Source organism: Rhinoderma darwinii, unplaced genomic scaffold (assembly GCF_050947455.1).
Source record: "Rhinoderma darwinii isolate aRhiDar2 unplaced genomic scaffold, aRhiDar2.hap1 Scaffold_4576, whole genome shotgun sequence".
NCBI classification, from domain to species: domain Eukaryota; kingdom Metazoa; phylum Chordata; class Amphibia; order Anura; family Rhinodermatidae; genus Rhinoderma; species Rhinoderma darwinii.
The window spans coordinates 77,753-98,672 of NW_027463984.1; the positions used below are offsets into that span (position 1 = coordinate 77,753).

Sequence of the window (20,920 nt, forward strand, 5' to 3'; positions counted from 1 at the left end):
TCCTGGCAACGCCCAAATGCCCTCCTGCCATGCAGATAAACACTGGCAGCGGCAGCAAGTGCATGCCCACAGCCACCCCTTGTTCCTTCACACCTTGTATCAGCTTTAATCCAGTCCTGTGCTGCCTGCTGAGCAGCACTGAACAACACTGCCTGGGCCCAGGCTTTTATCTCTGAGGCAGGCCCCATTATGATGTCAGAAAGCTGGCTCTGGAATCCTGAGGGCTCCACTATGACACGTGCAAAGTTCCGTCTGAACTTTATATAAGACTGTGAGGCTCAGTCAGTCACTCAGTGTTGCCTGAGAGGGCAACACTGCAACAGCCGGCCGCCAGGCTGTCTTTTTTTTGCACATTTATTTGCCTCCAGGAGGCCACAAGAGGGAGACAAGGGACTGCAAAATGGAAAATAGGCATCCACCAACTTTACAGACAACTTCTCTTTGCTCCTACAACCTCCATCCTTGCACAGTTTGTTATTCTTCCAGGTAACATAGTAACAAATCCAAATTGCTGCTCTCTTTGTAGGCAAGCAAGGGTTTGTTGCAACTGCAATTCTTACTTCTTCTTGAAATGTAGGGACGACAGTACATTCCATCACATCCACCTAGTGTACACAGGTAGGTCCATTGTGGCGGGTAGGCGGCTGGCTGCTTTAATGGCTGTTTGCTGTTCCCCTACTCCACTCCACTCCACTATTTGACTGTGGTGCTGCATCAATCAGTGGCTGGCTCAGGTGCAGCTCTTTAACTTACCTAGGAGGGAGGGAGGGAGGGCGGAGAGAAGACAAGGAAGGTGAATGAGCTGTTCCAATGTGAAATGCCGGAAACACAGAAACACAGAAGACACACACACACACACACACACACACACAACAAGAGGTGGCAATGTATTCATTAATTGCATTTAATAAATGAGCTCATTATCACACATGACTGTACAAATGCATTGTCCAACAGGTGTTGAAATAATGGGATTAAAAGGGGAGATCCCTTCAGAAAGACAGAAACAATGGCAAAGAGAAAAAACACTTTTGGAATCTGATTTTAGTCAACACATAAGGGAAGGGTGCACCGGTCCTGGAAATACTGCAATACCAGGTCAATGCGTGGAGTGGACAGAGCAAGCTCTATTTCCATCTCCCTGTTCTAAAAATCCATTTAATATATGGTCCCCAGATAGGGGACGTATCAGATATTAAACTGATAAGAACAGATTTTTTTTTTTTTTTTTTATTGAAAGCCCGAGCCGTGCTTTCTATCACCCAAGTGCATAAAAAGTGCAGAGGTGCCACACAAAAAGTGCACAAGGATGCGGTCTATCGCAGCCCTTCTCTTAAAAGAGAGAGGCCCCGCATAACCATTCCCTGACCCTCCAAACCATAGGCCTAGAGGATCAAGGATCGATGGTCCCCCCTCGCCGAAGCTTAGGGAGACCCAAACACACTCCTAGGCTTCTACCTGGGCTGCCACCCCAGTGTCCACCTAGGAGCCTGCATCCTAGTTGCACCTCCCCTCCGAAGAAGGGAGGCCGGGTTGCAGGGGAAAAAGGAACCAGAAGGCCACACATTTTCCCCCTAGACCTCAGGAGGGTCCCAAAAGGGCACCGCATCCCAAAATCCTTGTGACAAACGTGACAAACACACAGTGAAAAACAAAATTAAATAAGTGGATGTGCGCTGTGATACAGCCTGGACATCCGCCAGGTATATAAAAATTCCTCATCTCCCAGCCAGAAGGCCGGGAGAATAAAGGTGTGTGCTTAAAAGTGTGAAAGAAGAGTGCGTGCAAGTGTGCCTTCACTCAGTGGGATCCCACCCCCAGTGAGTTAGGGCACCCCAGGGTCACCAGCCCTGGGGCACATAGCAACTCGGGCTTTCAAACTACCCGACCTCCTGACCTCGATCCGGCGGTCGCCTGGTCACCTACAAATGGTACCTTTAAACCAAATGCGTACACCAGAGCGATGACCGTTGTGGTTCCCTGCCCTCACCTCGGCGTTCTGTCATCCCCCTACGATGGCCCACGTACCACCGGCAGGGATGATTACTAACCTCAGCTTGAGCAGGTACTACACTTGATCTTAGCCAAAAGGCCGAGAAGCGATAACCCGAGCGGCCCTTGCCTTGCCCGAGCCTGTCCCATACTGCTGTTCACCCCTTGCAGCGATTCAGCCTACTCCTAGGCAATTCCATGGGGCCCTGCAGGCTCACACACATTTACAGCTACTAAGCGGGAGGTGAATAAAGGCCGGAGAGGAAGCCAGACAGGATTTGCTTCTTTTGCTTGCACCACAATGCAGTGCTGAAAGAGGAGGAATCTACATAAAAACGCCTTCCTGGCAACGCCCAAATGCCCTCCTGCCATGCAGATAAACACTGGCAGCGGCAGCAAGTGCATGCCCACAGCCACCCCTTGTTCCTTCACACCTTGTATCAGCTTTAATCCAGTCCTGTGCTGCCTGCTGAGCAGCACTGAACAACACTGCCTGGGCCCAGGCTTTTATCTCTGAGGCAGGCCCCATTATGATGTCAGAAAGCTGGCTCTGGAATCCTGAGGGCTCCACTATGACACGTGCAAAGTTCCGTCTGAACTTTATATAAGACTGTGAGGCTCAGTCAGTCACTCAGTGTTGCCTGAGAGGGCAACACTGCAACAGCCGGCCGCCAGGCTGTCTTTTTTTTGCACATTTATTTGCCTCCAGGAGGCCACAAGAGGGAGACAAGGGACTGCAAAATGGAAAATAGGCATCCACCAACTTTACAGACAACTTCTCTTTGCTCCTACAACCTCCATCCTTGCACAGTTTGTTATTCTTCCAGGTAACATAGTAACAAATCCAAATTGCTGCTCTCTTTGTAGGCAAGCAAGGGTTTGTTGCAACTGCAATTCTTACTTCTTCTTGAAATGTAGGGACGACAGTACATTCCATCACATCCACCTAGTGTACACAGGTAGGTCCATTGTGGCGGGTAGGCGGCTGGCTGCTTTAATGGCTGTTTGCTGTTCCCCTACTCCACTCCACTCCACTATTTGACTGTGGTGCTGCATCAATCAGTGGCTGGCTCAGGTGCAGCTCTTTAACTTACCTAGGAGGGAGGGAGGGAGGGCGGAGAGAAGACAAGGAAGGTGAATGAGCTGTTCCAATGTGAAATGCCGGAAACACAGAAACACAGAAGACACACACACACACACACACACACACACAACAAGAGGTGGCAATGTATTCATTAATTGCATTTAATAAATGAGCTCATTATCACACATGACTGTACAAATGCATTGTCCAACAGGTGTTGAAATAATGGGATTAAAAGGGGAGATCCCTTCAGAAAGACAGAAACAATGGCAAAGAGAAAAAACACTTTTGGAATCTGATTTTAGTCAACACATAAGGGAAGGGTGCACCGGTCCTGGAAATACTGCAATACCAGGTCAATGCGTGGAGTGGACAGAGCAAGCTCTATTTCCATCTCCCTGTTCTAAAAATCCATTTAATATATGGTCCCCAGATAGGGGACGTATCAGATATTAAACTGATAAGAACAGATACTACACTTGATCTTAGCCAAAAGGCCGAGAAGCGATAACCCGAGCGGCCCTTGCCTTGCCCGAGCCTGTCCCATACTGCTGTTCACCCCTTGCAGCGATTCAGCCTACTCCTAGGCAATTCCATGGGGCCCTGCAGGCTCACACACATTTACAGCTACTAAGCGGGAGGTGAATAAAGGCCGGAGAGGAAGCCAGACAGGATTTGCTTCTTTTGCTTGCACCACAATGCAGTGCTGAAAGAGGAGGAATCTACATAAAAACGCCTTCCTGGCAACGCCCAAATGCCCTCCTGCCATGCAGATAAACACTGGCAGCGGCAGCAAGTGCATGCCCACAGCCACCCCTTGTTCCTTCACACCTTGTATCAGCTTTAATCCAGTCCTGTGCTGCCTGCTGAGCAGCACTGAACAACACTGCCTGGGCCCAGGCTTTTATCTCTGAGGCAGGCCCCATTATGATGTCAGAAAGCTGGCTCTGGAATCCTGAGGGCTCCACTATGACACGTGCAAAGTTCCGTCTGAACTTTATATAAGACTGTGAGGCTCAGTCAGTCACTCAGTGTTGCCTGAGAGGGCAACACTGCAACAGCCGGCCGCCAGGCTGTCTTTTTTTTGCACATTTATTTGCCTCCAGGAGGCCACAAGAGGGAGACAAGGGACTGCAAAATGGAAAATAGGCATCCACCAACTTTACAGACAACTTCTCTTTGCTCCTACAACCTCCATCCTTGCACAGTTTGTTATTCTTCCAGGTAACATAGTAACAAATCCAAATTGCTGCTCTCTTTGTAGGCAAGCAAGGGTTTGTTGCAACTGCAATTCTTACTTCTTCTTGAAATGTAGGGACGACAGTACATTCCATCACATCCACCTAGTGTACACAGGTAGGTCCATTGTGGCGGGTAGGCGGCTGGCTGCTTTAATGGCTGTTTGCTGTTCCCCTACTCCACTCCACTCCACTATTTGACTGTGGTGCTGCATCAATCAGTGGCTGGCTCAGGTGCAGCTCTTTAACTTACCTAGGAGGGAGGGAGGGAGGGCGGAGAGAAGACAAGGAAGGTGAATGAGCTGTTCCAATGTGAAATGCCGGAAACACAGAAACACAGAAGACACACACACACACACACACACACACACAACAAGAGGTGGCAATGTATTCATTAATTGCATTTAATAAATGAGCTCATTATCACACATGACTGTACAAATGCATTGTCCAACAGGTGTTGAAATAATGGGATTAAAAGGGGAGATCCCTTCAGAAAGACAGAAACAATGGCAAAGAGAAAAAACACTTTTGGAATCTGATTTTAGTCAACACATAAGGGAAGGGTGCACCGGTCCTGGAAATACTGCAATACCAGGTCAATGCGTGGAGTGGACAGAGCAAGCTCTATTTCCATCTCCCTGTTCTAAAAATCCATTTAATATATGGTCCCCAGATAGGGGACGTATCAGATATTAAACTGATAAGAACAGATTTTTTTTTTTTTTTTTTATTGAAAGCCCGAGCCGTGCTTTCTATCACCCAAGTGCATAAAAAGTGCAGAGGTGCCACACAAAAAGTGCACAAGGATGCGGTCTATCGCAGCCCTTCTCTTAAAAGAGAGAGGCCCCGCATAACCATTCCCTGACCCTCCAAACCATAGGCCTAGAGGATCAAGGATCGATGGTCCCCCCTCGCCGAAGCTTAGGGAGACCCAAACACACTCCTAGGCTTCTACCTGGGCTGCCACCCCAGTGTCCACCTAGGAGCCTGCATCCTAGTTGCACCTCCCCTCCGAAGAAGGGAGGCCGGGTTGCAGGGGAAAAAGGAACCAGAAGGCCACACATTTTCCCCCTAGACCTCAGGAGGGTCCCAAAAGGGCACCGCATCCCAAAATCCTTGTGACAAACGTGACAAACACACAGTGAAAAACAAAATTAAATAAGTGGATGTGCGCTGTGATACAGCCTGGACATCCGCCAGGTATATAAAAATTCCTCATCTCCCAGCCAGAAGGCCGGGAGAATAAAGGTGTGTGCTTAAAAGTGTGAAAGAAGAGTGCGTGCAAGTGTGCCTTCACTCAGTGGGATCCCACCCCCAGTGAGTTAGGGCACCCCAGGGTCACCAGCCCTGGGGCACATAGCAACTCGGGCTTTCAAACTACCCGACCTCCTGACCTCGATCCGGCGGTCGCCTGGTCACCTACAAATGGTACCTTTAAACCAAATGCGTACACCAGAGCGATGACCGTTGTGGTTCCCTGCCCTCACCTCGGCGTTCTGTCATCCCCCTACGATGGCCCACGTACCACCGGCAGGGATGATTACTAACCTCAGCTTGAGCAGGTACTACACTTGATCTTAGCCAAAAGGCCGAGAAGCGATAACCCGAGCGGCCCTTGCCTTGCCCGAGCCTGTCCCATACTGCTGTTCACCCCTTGCAGCGATTCAGCCTACTCCTAGGCAATTCCATGGGGCCCTGCAGGCTCACACACATTTACAGCTACTAAGCGGGAGGTGAATAAAGGCCGGAGAGGAAGCCAGACAGGATTTGCTTCTTTTGCTTGCACCACAATGCAGTGCTGAAAGAGGAGGAATCTACATAAAAACGCCTTCCTGGCAACGCCCAAATGCCCTCCTGCCATGCAGATAAACACTGGCAGCGGCAGCAAGTGCATGCCCACAGCCACCCCTTGTTCCTTCACACCTTGTATCAGCTTTAATCCAGTCCTGTGCTGCCTGCTGAGCAGCACTGAACAACACTGCCTGGGCCCAGGCTTTTATCTCTGAGGCAGGCCCCATTATGATGTCAGAAAGCTGGCTCTGGAATCCTGAGGGCTCCACTATGACACGTGCAAAGTTCCGTCTGAACTTTATATAAGACTGTGAGGCTCAGTCAGTCACTCAGTGTTGCCTGAGAGGGCAACACTGCAACAGCCGGCCGCCAGGCTGTCTTTTTTTTGCACATTTATTTGCCTCCAGGAGGCCACAAGAGGGAGACAAGGGACTGCAAAATGGAAAATAGGCATCCACCAACTTTACAGACAACTTCTCTTTGCTCCTACAACCTCCATCCTTGCACAGTTTGTTATTCTTCCAGGTAACATAGTAACAAATCCAAATTGCTGCTCTCTTTGTAGGCAAGCAAGGGTTTGTTGCAACTGCAATTCTTACTTCTTCTTGAAATGTAGGGACGACAGTACATTCCATCACATCCACCTAGTGTACACAGGTAGGTCCATTGTGGCGGGTAGGCGGCTGGCTGCTTTAATGGCTGTTTGCTGTTCCCCTACTCCACTCCACTCCACTATTTGACTGTGGTGCTGCATCAATCAGTGGCTGGCTCAGGTGCAGCTCTTTAACTTACCTAGGAGGGAGGGAGGGAGGGCGGAGAGAAGACAAGGAAGGTGAATGAGCTGTTCCAATGTGAAATGCCGGAAACACAGAAACACAGAAGACACACACACACACACACACACACACACAACAAGAGGTGGCAATGTATTCATTAATTGCATTTAATAAATGAGCTCATTATCACACATGACTGTACAAATGCATTGTCCAACAGGTGTTGAAATAATGGGATTAAAAGGGGAGATCCCTTCAGAAAGACAGAAACAATGGCAAAGAGAAAAAACACTTTTGGAATCTGATTTTAGTCAACACATAAGGGAAGGGTGCACCGGTCCTGGAAATACTGCAATACCAGGTCAATGCGTGGAGTGGACAGAGCAAGCTCTATTTCCATCTCCCTGTTCTAAAAATCCATTTAATATATGGTCCCCAGATAGGGGACGTATCAGATATTAAACTGATAAGAACAGATACTACACTTGATCTTAGCCAAAAGGCCGAGAAGCGATAACCCGAGCGGCCCTTGCCTTGCCCGAGCCTGTCCCATACTGCTGTTCACCCCTTGCAGCGATTCAGCCTACTCCTAGGCAATTCCATGGGGCCCTGCAGGCTCACACACATTTACAGCTACTAAGCGGGAGGTGAATAAAGGCCGGAGAGGAAGCCAGACAGGATTTGCTTCTTTTGCTTGCACCACAATGCAGTGCTGAAAGAGGAGGAATCTACATAAAAACGCCTTCCTGGCAACGCCCAAATGCCCTCCTGCCATGCAGATAAACACTGGCAGCGGCAGCAAGTGCATGCCCACAGCCACCCCTTGTTCCTTCACACCTTGTATCAGCTTTAATCCAGTCCTGTGCTGCCTGCTGAGCAGCACTGAACAACACTGCCTGGGCCCAGGCTTTTATCTCTGAGGCAGGCCCCATTATGATGTCAGAAAGCTGGCTCTGGAATCCTGAGGGCTCCACTATGACACGTGCAAAGTTCCGTCTGAACTTTATATAAGACTGTGAGGCTCAGTCAGTCACTCAGTGTTGCCTGAGAGGGCAACACTGCAACAGCCGGCCGCCAGGCTGTCTTTTTTTTGCACATTTATTTGCCTCCAGGAGGCCACAAGAGGGAGACAAGGGACTGCAAAATGGAAAATAGGCATCCACCAACTTTACAGACAACTTCTCTTTGCTCCTACAACCTCCATCCTTGCACAGTTTGTTATTCTTCCAGGTAACATAGTAACAAATCCAAATTGCTGCTCTCTTTGTAGGCAAGCAAGGGTTTGTTGCAACTGCAATTCTTACTTCTTCTTGAAATGTAGGGACGACAGTACATTCCATCACATCCACCTAGTGTACACAGGTAGGTCCATTGTGGCGGGTAGGCGGCTGGCTGCTTTAATGGCTGTTTGCTGTTCCCCTACTCCACTCCACTCCACTATTTGACTGTGGTGCTGCATCAATCAGTGGCTGGCTCAGGTGCAGCTCTTTAACTTACCTAGGAGGGAGGGAGGGAGGGCGGAGAGAAGACAAGGAAGGTGAATGAGCTGTTCCAATGTGAAATGCCGGAAACACAGAAACACAGAAGACACACACACACACACACACACACACACAACAAGAGGTGGCAATGTATTCATTAATTGCATTTAATAAATGAGCTCATTATCACACATGACTGTACAAATGCATTGTCCAACAGGTGTTGAAATAATGGGATTAAAAGGGGAGATCCCTTCAGAAAGACAGAAACAATGGCAAAGAGAAAAAACACTTTTGGAATCTGATTTTAGTCAACACATAAGGGAAGGGTGCACCGGTCCTGGAAATACTGCAATACCAGGTCAATGCGTGGAGTGGACAGAGCAAGCTCTATTTCCATCTCCCTGTTCTAAAAATCCATTTAATATATGGTCCCCAGATAGGGGACGTATCAGATATTAAACTGATAAGAACAGATTTTTTTTTTTTTTTTTTATTGAAAGCCCGAGCCGTGCTTTCTATCACCCAAGTGCATAAAAAGTGCAGAGGTGCCACACAAAAAGTGCACAAGGATGCGGTCTATCGCAGCCCTTCTCTTAAAAGAGAGAGGCCCCGCATAACCATTCCCTGACCCTCCAAACCATAGGCCTAGAGGATCAAGGATCGATGGTCCCCCCTCGCCGAAGCTTAGGGAGACCCAAACACACTCCTAGGCTTCTACCTGGGCTGCCACCCCAGTGTCCACCTAGGAGCCTGCATCCTAGTTGCACCTCCCCTCCGAAGAAGGGAGGCCGGGTTGCAGGGGAAAAAGGAACCAGAAGGCCACACATTTTCCCCCTAGACCTCAGGAGGGTCCCAAAAGGGCACCGCATCCCAAAATCCTTGTGACAAACGTGACAAACACACAGTGAAAAACAAAATTAAATAAGTGGATGTGCGCTGTGATACAGCCTGGACATCCGCCAGGTATATAAAAATTCCTCATCTCCCAGCCAGAAGGCCGGGAGAATAAAGGTGTGTGCTTAAAAGTGTGAAAGAAGAGTGCGTGCAAGTGTGCCTTCACTCAGTGGGATCCCACCCCCAGTGAGTTAGGGCACCCCAGGGTCACCAGCCCTGGGGCACATAGCAACTCGGGCTTTCAAACTACCCGACCTCCTGACCTCGATCCGGCGGTCGCCTGGTCACCTACAAATGGTACCTTTAAACCAAATGCGTACACCAGAGCGATGACCGTTGTGGTTCCCTGCCCTCACCTCGGCGTTCTGTCATCCCCCTACGATGGCCCACGTACCACCGGCAGGGATGATTACTAACCTCAGCTTGAGCAGGTACTACACTTGATCTTAGCCAAAAGGCCGAGAAGCGATAACCCGAGCGGCCCTTGCCTTGCCCGAGCCTGTCCCATACTGCTGTTCACCCCTTGCAGCGATTCAGCCTACTCCTAGGCAATTCCATGGGGCCCTGCAGGCTCACACACATTTACAGCTACTAAGCGGGAGGTGAATAAAGGCCGGAGAGGAAGCCAGACAGGATTTGCTTCTTTTGCTTGCACCACAATGCAGTGCTGAAAGAGGAGGAATCTACATAAAAACGCCTTCCTGGCAACGCCCAAATGCCCTCCTGCCATGCAGATAAACACTGGCAGCGGCAGCAAGTGCATGCCCACAGCCACCCCTTGTTCCTTCACACCTTGTATCAGCTTTAATCCAGTCCTGTGCTGCCTGCTGAGCAGCACTGAACAACACTGCCTGGGCCCAGGCTTTTATCTCTGAGGCAGGCCCCATTATGATGTCAGAAAGCTGGCTCTGGAATCCTGAGGGCTCCACTATGACACGTGCAAAGTTCCGTCTGAACTTTATATAAGACTGTGAGGCTCAGTCAGTCACTCAGTGTTGCCTGAGAGGGCAACACTGCAACAGCCGGCCGCCAGGCTGTCTTTTTTTTGCACATTTATTTGCCTCCAGGAGGCCACAAGAGGGAGACAAGGGACTGCAAAATGGAAAATAGGCATCCACCAACTTTACAGACAACTTCTCTTTGCTCCTACAACCTCCATCCTTGCACAGTTTGTTATTCTTCCAGGTAACATAGTAACAAATCCAAATTGCTGCTCTCTTTGTAGGCAAGCAAGGGTTTGTTGCAACTGCAATTCTTACTTCTTCTTGAAATGTAGGGACGACAGTACATTCCATCACATCCACCTAGTGTACACAGGTAGGTCCATTGTGGCGGGTAGGCGGCTGGCTGCTTTAATGGCTGTTTGCTGTTCCCCTACTCCACTCCACTCCACTATTTGACTGTGGTGCTGCATCAATCAGTGGCTGGCTCAGGTGCAGCTCTTTAACTTACCTAGGAGGGAGGGAGGGAGGGCGGAGAGAAGACAAGGAAGGTGAATGAGCTGTTCCAATGTGAAATGCCGGAAACACAGAAACACAGAAGACACACACACACACACACACACACACACAACAAGAGGTGGCAATGTATTCATTAATTGCATTTAATAAATGAGCTCATTATCACACATGACTGTACAAATGCATTGTCCAACAGGTGTTGAAATAATGGGATTAAAAGGGGAGATCCCTTCAGAAAGACAGAAACAATGGCAAAGAGAAAAAACACTTTTGGAATCTGATTTTAGTCAACACATAAGGGAAGGGTGCACCGGTCCTGGAAATACTGCAATACCAGGTCAATGCGTGGAGTGGACAGAGCAAGCTCTATTTCCATCTCCCTGTTCTAAAAATCCATTTAATATATGGTCCCCAGATAGGGGACGTATCAGATATTAAACTGATAAGAACAGATACTACACTTGATCTTAGCCAAAAGGCCGAGAAGCGATAACCCGAGCGGCCCTTGCCTTGCCCGAGCCTGTCCCATACTGCTGTTCACCCCTTGCAGCGATTCAGCCTACTCCTAGGCAATTCCATGGGGCCCTGCAGGCTCACACACATTTACAGCTACTAAGCGGGAGGTGAATAAAGGCCGGAGAGGAAGCCAGACAGGATTTGCTTCTTTTGCTTGCACCACAATGCAGTGCTGAAAGAGGAGGAATCTACATAAAAACGCCTTCCTGGCAACGCCCAAATGCCCTCCTGCCATGCAGATAAACACTGGCAGCGGCAGCAAGTGCATGCCCACAGCCACCCCTTGTTCCTTCACACCTTGTATCAGCTTTAATCCAGTCCTGTGCTGCCTGCTGAGCAGCACTGAACAACACTGCCTGGGCCCAGGCTTTTATCTCTGAGGCAGGCCCCATTATGATGTCAGAAAGCTGGCTCTGGAATCCTGAGGGCTCCACTATGACACGTGCAAAGTTCCGTCTGAACTTTATATAAGACTGTGAGGCTCAGTCAGTCACTCAGTGTTGCCTGAGAGGGCAACACTGCAACAGCCGGCCGCCAGGCTGTCTTTTTTTTGCACATTTATTTGCCTCCAGGAGGCCACAAGAGGGAGACAAGGGACTGCAAAATGGAAAATAGGCATCCACCAACTTTACAGACAACTTCTCTTTGCTCCTACAACCTCCATCCTTGCACAGTTTGTTATTCTTCCAGGTAACATAGTAACAAATCCAAATTGCTGCTCTCTTTGTAGGCAAGCAAGGGTTTGTTGCAACTGCAATTCTTACTTCTTCTTGAAATGTAGGGACGACAGTACATTCCATCACATCCACCTAGTGTACACAGGTAGGTCCATTGTGGCGGGTAGGCGGCTGGCTGCTTTAATGGCTGTTTGCTGTTCCCCTACTCCACTCCACTCCACTATTTGACTGTGGTGCTGCATCAATCAGTGGCTGGCTCAGGTGCAGCTCTTTAACTTACCTAGGAGGGAGGGAGGGAGGGCGGAGAGAAGACAAGGAAGGTGAATGAGCTGTTCCAATGTGAAATGCCGGAAACACAGAAACACAGAAGACACACACACACACACACACACACACACAACAAGAGGTGGCAATGTATTCATTAATTGCATTTAATAAATGAGCTCATTATCACACATGACTGTACAAATGCATTGTCCAACAGGTGTTGAAATAATGGGATTAAAAGGGGAGATCCCTTCAGAAAGACAGAAACAATGGCAAAGAGAAAAAACACTTTTGGAATCTGATTTTAGTCAACACATAAGGGAAGGGTGCACCGGTCCTGGAAATACTGCAATACCAGGTCAATGCGTGGAGTGGACAGAGCAAGCTCTATTTCCATCTCCCTGTTCTAAAAATCCATTTAATATATGGTCCCCAGATAGGGGACGTATCAGATATTAAACTGATAAGAACAGATTTTTTTTTTTTTTTTTTATTGAAAGCCCGAGCCGTGCTTTCTATCACCCAAGTGCATAAAAAGTGCAGAGGTGCCACACAAAAAGTGCACAAGGATGCGGTCTATCGCAGCCCTTCTCTTAAAAGAGAGAGGCCCCGCATAACCATTCCCTGACCCTCCAAACCATAGGCCTAGAGGATCAAGGATCGATGGTCCCCCCTCGCCGAAGCTTAGGGAGACCCAAACACACTCCTAGGCTTCTACCTGGGCTGCCACCCCAGTGTCCACCTAGGAGCCTGCATCCTAGTTGCACCTCCCCTCCGAAGAAGGGAGGCCGGGTTGCAGGGGAAAAAGGAACCAGAAGGCCACACATTTTCCCCCTAGACCTCAGGAGGGTCCCAAAAGGGCACCGCATCCCAAAATCCTTGTGACAAACGTGACAAACACACAGTGAAAAACAAAATTAAATAAGTGGATGTGCGCTGTGATACAGCCTGGACATCCGCCAGGTATATAAAAATTCCTCATCTCCCAGCCAGAAGGCCGGGAGAATAAAGGTGTGTGCTTAAAAGTGTGAAAGAAGAGTGCGTGCAAGTGTGCCTTCACTCAGTGGGATCCCACCCCCAGTGAGTTAGGGCACCCCAGGGTCACCAGCCCTGGGGCACATAGCAACTCGGGCTTTCAAACTACCCGACCTCCTGACCTCGATCCGGCGGTCGCCTGGTCACCTACAAATGGTACCTTTAAACCAAATGCGTACACCAGAGCGATGACCGTTGTGGTTCCCTGCCCTCACCTCGGCGTTCTGTCATCCCCCTACGATGGCCCACGTACCACCGGCAGGGATGATTACTAACCTCAGCTTGAGCAGGTACTACACTTGATCTTAGCCAAAAGGCCGAGAAGCGATAACCCGAGCGGCCCTTGCCTTGCCCGAGCCTGTCCCATACTGCTGTTCACCCCTTGCAGCGATTCAGCCTACTCCTAGGCAATTCCATGGGGCCCTGCAGGCTCACACACATTTACAGCTACTAAGCGGGAGGTGAATAAAGGCCGGAGAGGAAGCCAGACAGGATTTGCTTCTTTTGCTTGCACCACAATGCAGTGCTGAAAGAGGAGGAATCTACATAAAAACGCCTTCCTGGCAACGCCCAAATGCCCTCCTGCCATGCAGATAAACACTGGCAGCGGCAGCAAGTGCATGCCCACAGCCACCCCTTGTTCCTTCACACCTTGTATCAGCTTTAATCCAGTCCTGTGCTGCCTGCTGAGCAGCACTGAACAACACTGCCTGGGCCCAGGCTTTTATCTCTGAGGCAGGCCCCATTATGATGTCAGAAAGCTGGCTCTGGAATCCTGAGGGCTCCACTATGACACGTGCAAAGTTCCGTCTGAACTTTATATAAGACTGTGAGGCTCAGTCAGTCACTCAGTGTTGCCTGAGAGGGCAACACTGCAACAGCCGGCCGCCAGGCTGTCTTTTTTTTGCACATTTATTTGCCTCCAGGAGGCCACAAGAGGGAGACAAGGGACTGCAAAATGGAAAATAGGCATCCACCAACTTTACAGACAACTTCTCTTTGCTCCTACAACCTCCATCCTTGCACAGTTTGTTATTCTTCCAGGTAACATAGTAACAAATCCAAATTGCTGCTCTCTTTGTAGGCAAGCAAGGGTTTGTTGCAACTGCAATTCTTACTTCTTCTTGAAATGTAGGGACGACAGTACATTCCATCACATCCACCTAGTGTACACAGGTAGGTCCATTGTGGCGGGTAGGCGGCTGGCTGCTTTAATGGCTGTTTGCTGTTCCCCTACTCCACTCCACTCCACTATTTGACTGTGGTGCTGCATCAATCAGTGGCTGGCTCAGGTGCAGCTCTTTAACTTACCTAGGAGGGAGGGAGGGAGGGCGGAGAGAAGACAAGGAAGGTGAATGAGCTGTTCCAATGTGAAATGCCGGAAACACAGAAACACAGAAGACACACACACACACACACACACACACACAACAAGAGGTGGCAATGTATTCATTAATTGCATTTAATAAATGAGCTCATTATCACACATGACTGTACAAATGCATTGTCCAACAGGTGTTGAAATAATGGGATTAAAAGGGGAGATCCCTTCAGAAAGACAGAAACAATGGCAAAGAGAAAAAACACTTTTGGAATCTGATTTTAGTCAACACATAAGGGAAGGGTGCACCGGTCCTGGAAATACTGCAATACCAGGTCAATGCGTGGAGTGGACAGAGCAAGCTCTATTTCCATCTCCCTGTTCTAAAAATCCATTTAATATATGGTCCCCAGATAGGGGACGTATCAGATATTAAACTGATAAGAACAGATTTTTTTTTTTTTTTTTTATTGAAAGCCCGAGCCGTGCTTTCTATCACCCAAGTGCATAAAAAGTGCAGAGGTGCCACACAAAAAGTGCACAAGGATGCGGTCTATCGCAGCCCTTCTCTTAAAAGAGAGAGGCCCCGCATAACCATTCCCTGACCCTCCAAACCATAGGCCTAGAGGATCAAGGATCGATGGTCCCCCCTCGCCGAAGCTTAGGGAGACCCAAACACACTCCTAGGCTTCTACCTGGGCTGCCACCCCAGTGTCCACCTAGGAGCCTGCATCCTAGTTGCACCTCCCCTCCGAAGAAGGGAGGCCGGGTTGCAGGGGAAAAAGGAACCAGAAGGCCACACATTTTCCCCCTAGACCTCAGGAGGGTCCCAAAAGGGCACCGCATCCCAAAATCCTTGTGACAAACGTGACAAACACACAGTGAAAAACAAAATTAAATAAGTGGATGTGCGCTGTGATACAGCCTGGACATCCGCCAGGTATATAAAAATTCCTCATCTCCCAGCCAGAAGGCCGGGAGAATAAAGGTGTGTGCTTAAAAGTGTGAAAGAAGAGTGCGTGCAAGTGTGCCTTCACTCAGTGGGATCCCACCCCCAGTGAGTTAGGGCACCCCAGGGTCACCAGCCCTGGGGCACATAGCAACTCGGGCTTTCAAACTACCCGACCTCCTGACCTCGATCCGGCGGTCGCCTGGTCACCTACAAATGGTACCTTTAAACCAAATGCGTACACCAGAGCGATGACCGTTGTGGTTCCCTGCCCTCACCTCGGCGTTCTGTCATCCCCCTACGATGGCCCACGTACCACCGGCAGGGATGATTACTAACCTCAGCTTGAGCAGGTACTACACTTGATCTTAGCCAAAAGGCCGAGAAGCGATAACCCGAGCGGCCCTTGCCTTGCCCGAGCCTGTCCCATACTGCTGTTCACCCCTTGCAGCGATTCAGCCTACTCCTAGGCAATTCCATGGGGCCCTGCAGGCTCACACACATTTACAGCTACTAAGCGGGAGGTGAATAAAGGCCGGAGAGGAAGCCAGACAGGATTTGCTTCTTTTGCTTGCACCACAATGCAGTGCTGAAAGAGGAGGAATCTACATAAAAACGCCTTCCTGGCAACGCCCAAATGCCCTCCTGCCATGCAGATAAACACTGGCAGCGGCAGCAAGTGCATGCCCACAGCCACCCCTTGTTCCTTCACACCTTGTATCAGCTTTAATCCAGTCCTGTGCTGCCTGCTGAGCAGCACTGAACAACACTGCCTGGGCCCAGGCTTTTATCTCTGAGGCAGGCCCCATTATGATGTCAGAAAGCTGGCTCTGGAATCCTGAGGGCTCCACTATGACACGTGCAAAGTTCCGTCTGAACTTTATATAAGACTGTGAGGCTCAGTCAGTCACTCAGTGTTGCCTGAGAGGGCAACACTGCAACAGCCGGCCGCCAGGCTGTCTTTTTTTTGCACATTTATTTGCCTCCAGGAGGCCACAAGAGGGAGACAAGGGACTGCAAAATGGAAAATAGGCATCCACCAACTTTACAGACAACTTCTCTTTGCTCCTACAACCTCCATCCTTGCACAGTTTGTTATTCTTCCAGGTAACATAGTAACAAATCCAAATTGCTGCTCTCTTTGTAGGCAAGCAAGGGTTTGTTGCAACTGCAATTCTTACTTCTTCTTGAAATGTAGGGACGACAGTACATTCCATCACATCCACCTAGTGTACACAGGTAGGTCCATTGTGGCGGGTAGGCGGCTGGCTGCTTTAATGGCTGTTTGCTGTTCCCCTACTCCACTCCACTCCACTATTTGACTGTGGTGCTGCATCAATCAGTGGCTGGCTCAGGTGCAGCTCTTTAACTTACCTAGGAGGGAGGGAGGGAGGGCGGAGAGAAGACAAGGAAGGTGAATGAGCTGTTCCAATGTGAAATGCCGGAAACACAGAAACACAGAAGACACACACACACACACACACACACACACAACAAGAGGTGGCAATGTATTCATTAATTGCATTTAATAAATGAGCTCATTATCACACATGACTGTACAAATGCATTGTCCAACAGGTGTTGAAATAATGGGATTAAAAGGGGAGATCCCTTCAGAAAGACAGAAACAATGGCAAAGAGAAAAAACACTTTTGGAATCTGATTTTAGTCAACACATAAGGGAAGGGTGCACCGGTCCTGGAAATACTGCAATACCAGGTCAATGCGTGGAGTGGACAGAGCAAGCTCTATTTCCATCTCCCTGTTCTAAAAATCCATTTAATATATGGTCCCCAGATAGGGGACGTATCAGATATTAAACTGATAAGAACAGATACTACACTTGATCTTAGCCAAAAGGCCGAGAAGCGATAACCCGAGCGGCCCTTGCCTTGCCCGAGCCTGTCCCATACTGCTGTTCACCCCTTGCAGCGATTCAGCCTACTCCTAGGCAATTCCATGGGGCCCTGCAGGCTCACACACATTTACAGCTACTAAGCGGGAGGTGAATAAAGGCCGGAGAGGAAGCCAGACAGGATTTGCTTCTTTTGCTTGCACCACAATGCAGTGCTGAAAGAGGAGGAATCTACATAAAAACGCCTTCCTGGCAACGCCCAAATGCCCTCCTGCCATGCAGATAAACACTGGCAGCGGCAGCAAGTGCATGCCCACAGCCACCCCTTGTTCCTTCACACCTTGTATCAGCTTTAATCCAGTCCTGTGCTGCCTGCTGAGCAGCACTGAACAACACTGCCTGGGCCCAGGCTTTTATCTCTGAGGCAGGCCCCATTATGATGTCAGAAAGCTGGCTCTGGAATCCTGAGGGCTCCACTATGACACGTGCAAAGTTCCGTCTGAACTTTATATAAGACTGTGAGGCTCAGTCAGTCACTCAGTGTTGCCTGAGAGGGCAACACTGCAACAGCCGGCCGCCAGGCTGTCTTTTTTTTGCACATTTATTTGCCTCCAGGAGGCCACAAGAGGGAGACAAGGGACTGCAAAATGGAAAATAGGCATCCACCAACTTTACAGACAACTTCTCTTTGCTCCTACAACCTCCATCCTTGCACAGTTTGTTATTCTTCCAGGTAACATAGTAACAAATCCAAATTGCTGCTCTCTTTGTAGGCAAGCAAGGGTTTGTTGCAACTGCAATTCTTACTTCTTCTTGAAATGTAGGGACGACAGTACATTCCATCACATCCACCTAGTGTACACAGGTAGGTCCATTGTGGCGGGTAGGCGGCTGGCTGCTTTAATGGCTGTTTGCTGTTCCCCTACTCCACTCCACTCCACTATTTGACTGTGGTGCTGCATCAATCAGTGGCTGGCTCAGGTGCAGCTCTTTAACTTACCTAGGAGGGAGGGAGGGAGGGCGGAGAGAAGACAAGGAAGGTGAATGAGCTGTTCCAATGTGAAATGCCGGAAACACAGAAACACAGAAGACACACACACACACACACACACACACACAACAAGAGGTGGCAATGTATTCATTAATTGCATTTAATAAATGAGCTCATTATCACACATGACTGTACAAATGCATTGTCCAACAGGTGTTGAAATAATGGGATTAAAAGGGGAGATCCCTTCAGAAAGACAGAAACAATGGCAAAGAGAAAAAACACTTTTGGAATCTGATTTTAGTCAACACATAAGGGAAGGGTGCACCGGTCCTGGAAATACTGCAATACCAGGTCAATGCGTGGAGTGGACAGAGCAAGCTCTATTTCCATCTCCCTGTTCTAAAAATCCATTTAATATATGGTCCCCAGATAGGGGACGTATCAGATATTAAACTGATAAGAACAGATTTTTTTTTTTTTTTTTTTTTTTTTTTTTTTTATCATTCAGATCACGTCTTAAAAATCATAAAATTCAAAATAAAAAAGACTTAGATCATCACAATGAAAACTGAAAACGTATAATTAACTTTTGTTTTCCTCTTTCCTTTTTTCCTTTTAAGAAATCAAAAAAACATTCCTTTTTTAACAGCAATAGTTCCTAACATATCCACTAAATGTTCCTGCAAATCATTACCATCCCATTCACAGTTTACAATGCACGCTAACCACGTTGGCACACCATACCGTTCAAGAAACCCTGGTAAATTTTCTCTTACACAGAGCCGCACCCTTCTCCGCATTTTTTCAAAATTAATTTTACTACGTAACTGCTCTACTTCTTCCAGTAACCTGTCTCTTTCTGCTCTTTCCTCTTCTGAAATGACACTTTTTTTCTTTCTCTCTGCTTTTTTCCTTTTTTTCTCATCACTTTGCCCACTTCCTTCCAATTTCTGAAGCTTTCCTTCTTCCAAACTAACTTCCGCTTCCTTTCTTTTGACTATCTTCTTATTTTCGTCTTGTACCTCACGTTTGCTTTTCTTTGGGCATGATTTGAATATGTGCCCCTCCTCTCCACACATATTACATACTTTCCCTTTCTGACATTCATTATACTTATGTCCCTCTTGCAGACATTTTGTACACATTACTTTCTCACACGTTTCTCTCTCATGACCATAATCTTTACAATTCAAACAAAACATATCCATTCCCAAAAAAAATAAATTTCCACATGCACTTCCAATCTTAAACCGCGCTGGAGGAAACAATAGGTTTCCAGATTCACCAATTCTTGCAAATTTACAAAGAAATTTCCATTTCCCAGTCCAAAATCCAAAGGGGTTAAACACTTTCCCCTTTCCCACCACCTCCTCACAAAACTTAGTGAGAAATGACTTAATGTCCTCTTCTTCCACGTAAGGCGAAAACATCTTTACGACCACCAACTTCTTGTTTGGCACAAAATGTGGTGTTACCTTCACACCCACAAGTCTTGGGTCCCTTTTACCTTCCTTCAAGCGTTCCAAAAAATCAGAATAAATTTCTTCTGTAGCGAAGGTAACGTCAAAGCACCCTCTCCTCGGATAGTCCATCACCGCCAAAATGCACGATCTCTCCAGCTGAAAGAAATCCAACAAAAGGACCTTCGTGATGAACTCCAAATCCTTCCTTTGCCTCTCAGATTCCTCCACGAAAAACCGGACCGCATTCCTGGTTCGCATATGTTCGGGAATTTCCTCCATCCTGCTCCAAAAGAATTCCAGCAATCTCCAAAGAAATACCTTCAGTACCGGAGTACCAGGCAGGTGATCGCTCCCCGTTGCCCTGGACTAATCCTCCTCCCCAATAGCAGCAGAGGGGTGAAGTCTCTCCTAAGAGAAACGATCCCCCCAGGCCAAGGAAAAGGGTACCAGGGCACCTCCTGACCAAGAAACAAGGCAATACCCTAAAGTACTACACTTGATCTTAGCCAAAAGGCCGAGAAGCGATAACCCGAGCGGCCCTTGCCTTGCCCGAGCCTGTCCCATACTGCTGTTCACCCCTTGCAGCGATTCAGCCTACTCCTAGGCAATTCCATGGGGCCCTGCAGGCTCACACACATTTACAGCTACTAAGCGGGAGGTGAATAAAGGCCGGAGAGGAAGCCAGACAGGATTTGCTTCTTTTGCTTGCACCACAATGCAGTGCTGAAAGAGGAGGAATCTACATAAAAACGCCTTCCTGGCAACGCCCAAATGCCCTCCTGCCATGCAGATAAACACTGGCAGCGGCAGCAAGTGCATGCCCACAGCCACCCCTTGTTCCTTCACACCTTGTATCAGCTTTAATCCAGTCCTGTGCTGCCTGCTGAGCAGCACTGAACAACACTGCCTGGGCCCAGGCTTTTATCTCTGAGGCAGGCCCCATTATGATGTCAGAAAGCTGGCTCTGGAATCCTGAGGGCTCCACTATGACACGTGCAAAGTTCCGTCTGAACTTTATATAAGACTGTGAGGCTCAGTCAGTCACTCAGTGTTGCCTGAGAGGGCAACACTGCAACAGCCGGCCGCCAGGCTGTCTTTTTTTTGCACATTTATTTGCCTCC

At 48.5% G+C, this 20,920-nt stretch overlaps 9 non-coding genes and 7 pseudogenes across 9 annotated transcripts; all 16 read right to left on the minus strand.

Moving 5' to 3' along the window:
- Window positions 1-1,061: 1,061 nt before the first annotated feature.
- Window positions 1,062-1,246, minus strand: LOC142718041 (U2 spliceosomal RNA). The gene has a single exon (XR_012872193.1). It is a non-coding gene; the product is annotated as a U2 spliceosomal RNA (small nuclear RNA).
- Window positions 1,247-2,034: 788 nt separating this feature from the next.
- On the minus strand, window positions 2,035-2,104 carry LOC142718061 (U2 spliceosomal RNA; annotated as a pseudogene).
- A 1,290-nt stretch (window positions 2,105-3,394) lies between these two features.
- On the minus strand, window positions 3,395-3,585 carry LOC142718022 (U2 spliceosomal RNA). The gene has a single exon (XR_012872176.1). It is a non-coding gene; the product is annotated as a U2 spliceosomal RNA (small nuclear RNA).
- A 1,290-nt stretch (window positions 3,586-4,875) lies between these two features.
- On the minus strand, window positions 4,876-5,060 carry LOC142718042 (U2 spliceosomal RNA). Its single transcript, XR_012872194.1, has one exon. It is a non-coding gene; the product is annotated as a U2 spliceosomal RNA (small nuclear RNA).
- A 788-nt stretch (window positions 5,061-5,848) lies between these two features.
- Window positions 5,849-5,918, minus strand: LOC142718004 (U2 spliceosomal RNA; annotated as a pseudogene).
- A 1,290-nt stretch (window positions 5,919-7,208) lies between these two features.
- On the minus strand, window positions 7,209-7,399 carry LOC142718023 (U2 spliceosomal RNA). Its single transcript, XR_012872178.1, has one exon. It is a non-coding gene; the product is annotated as a U2 spliceosomal RNA (small nuclear RNA).
- Window positions 7,400-8,689: 1,290 nt separating this feature from the next.
- Window positions 8,690-8,874, minus strand: LOC142718044 (U2 spliceosomal RNA). The gene has a single exon (XR_012872196.1). It is a non-coding gene; the product is annotated as a U2 spliceosomal RNA (small nuclear RNA).
- Window positions 8,875-9,662: 788 nt separating this feature from the next.
- On the minus strand, window positions 9,663-9,732 carry LOC142718005 (U2 spliceosomal RNA; annotated as a pseudogene).
- A 1,290-nt stretch (window positions 9,733-11,022) lies between these two features.
- LOC142718025 (U2 spliceosomal RNA) lies at window positions 11,023-11,213 on the minus strand. The gene has a single exon (XR_012872179.1). It is a non-coding gene; the product is annotated as a U2 spliceosomal RNA (small nuclear RNA).
- Window positions 11,214-12,503: 1,290 nt separating this feature from the next.
- Window positions 12,504-12,688, minus strand: LOC142718045 (U2 spliceosomal RNA). Its single transcript, XR_012872197.1, has one exon. It is a non-coding gene; the product is annotated as a U2 spliceosomal RNA (small nuclear RNA).
- Window positions 12,689-13,476: 788 nt separating this feature from the next.
- Window positions 13,477-13,546, minus strand: LOC142718006 (U2 spliceosomal RNA; annotated as a pseudogene).
- A 1,290-nt stretch (window positions 13,547-14,836) lies between these two features.
- Window positions 14,837-15,021, minus strand: LOC142718047 (U2 spliceosomal RNA). The gene has a single exon (XR_012872198.1). It is a non-coding gene; the product is annotated as a U2 spliceosomal RNA (small nuclear RNA).
- A 788-nt stretch (window positions 15,022-15,809) lies between these two features.
- On the minus strand, window positions 15,810-15,879 carry LOC142718007 (U2 spliceosomal RNA; annotated as a pseudogene).
- Window positions 15,880-17,169: 1,290 nt separating this feature from the next.
- On the minus strand, window positions 17,170-17,360 carry LOC142718026 (U2 spliceosomal RNA). Its single transcript, XR_012872180.1, has one exon. It is a non-coding gene; the product is annotated as a U2 spliceosomal RNA (small nuclear RNA).
- A 1,290-nt stretch (window positions 17,361-18,650) lies between these two features.
- LOC142718037 (U2 spliceosomal RNA) lies at window positions 18,651-18,863 on the minus strand (annotated as a pseudogene).
- Window positions 18,864-20,214: 1,351 nt separating this feature from the next.
- LOC142718054 (U2 spliceosomal RNA) lies at window positions 20,215-20,325 on the minus strand (annotated as a pseudogene).
- Window positions 20,326-20,920: the final 595 nt, after the last annotated feature.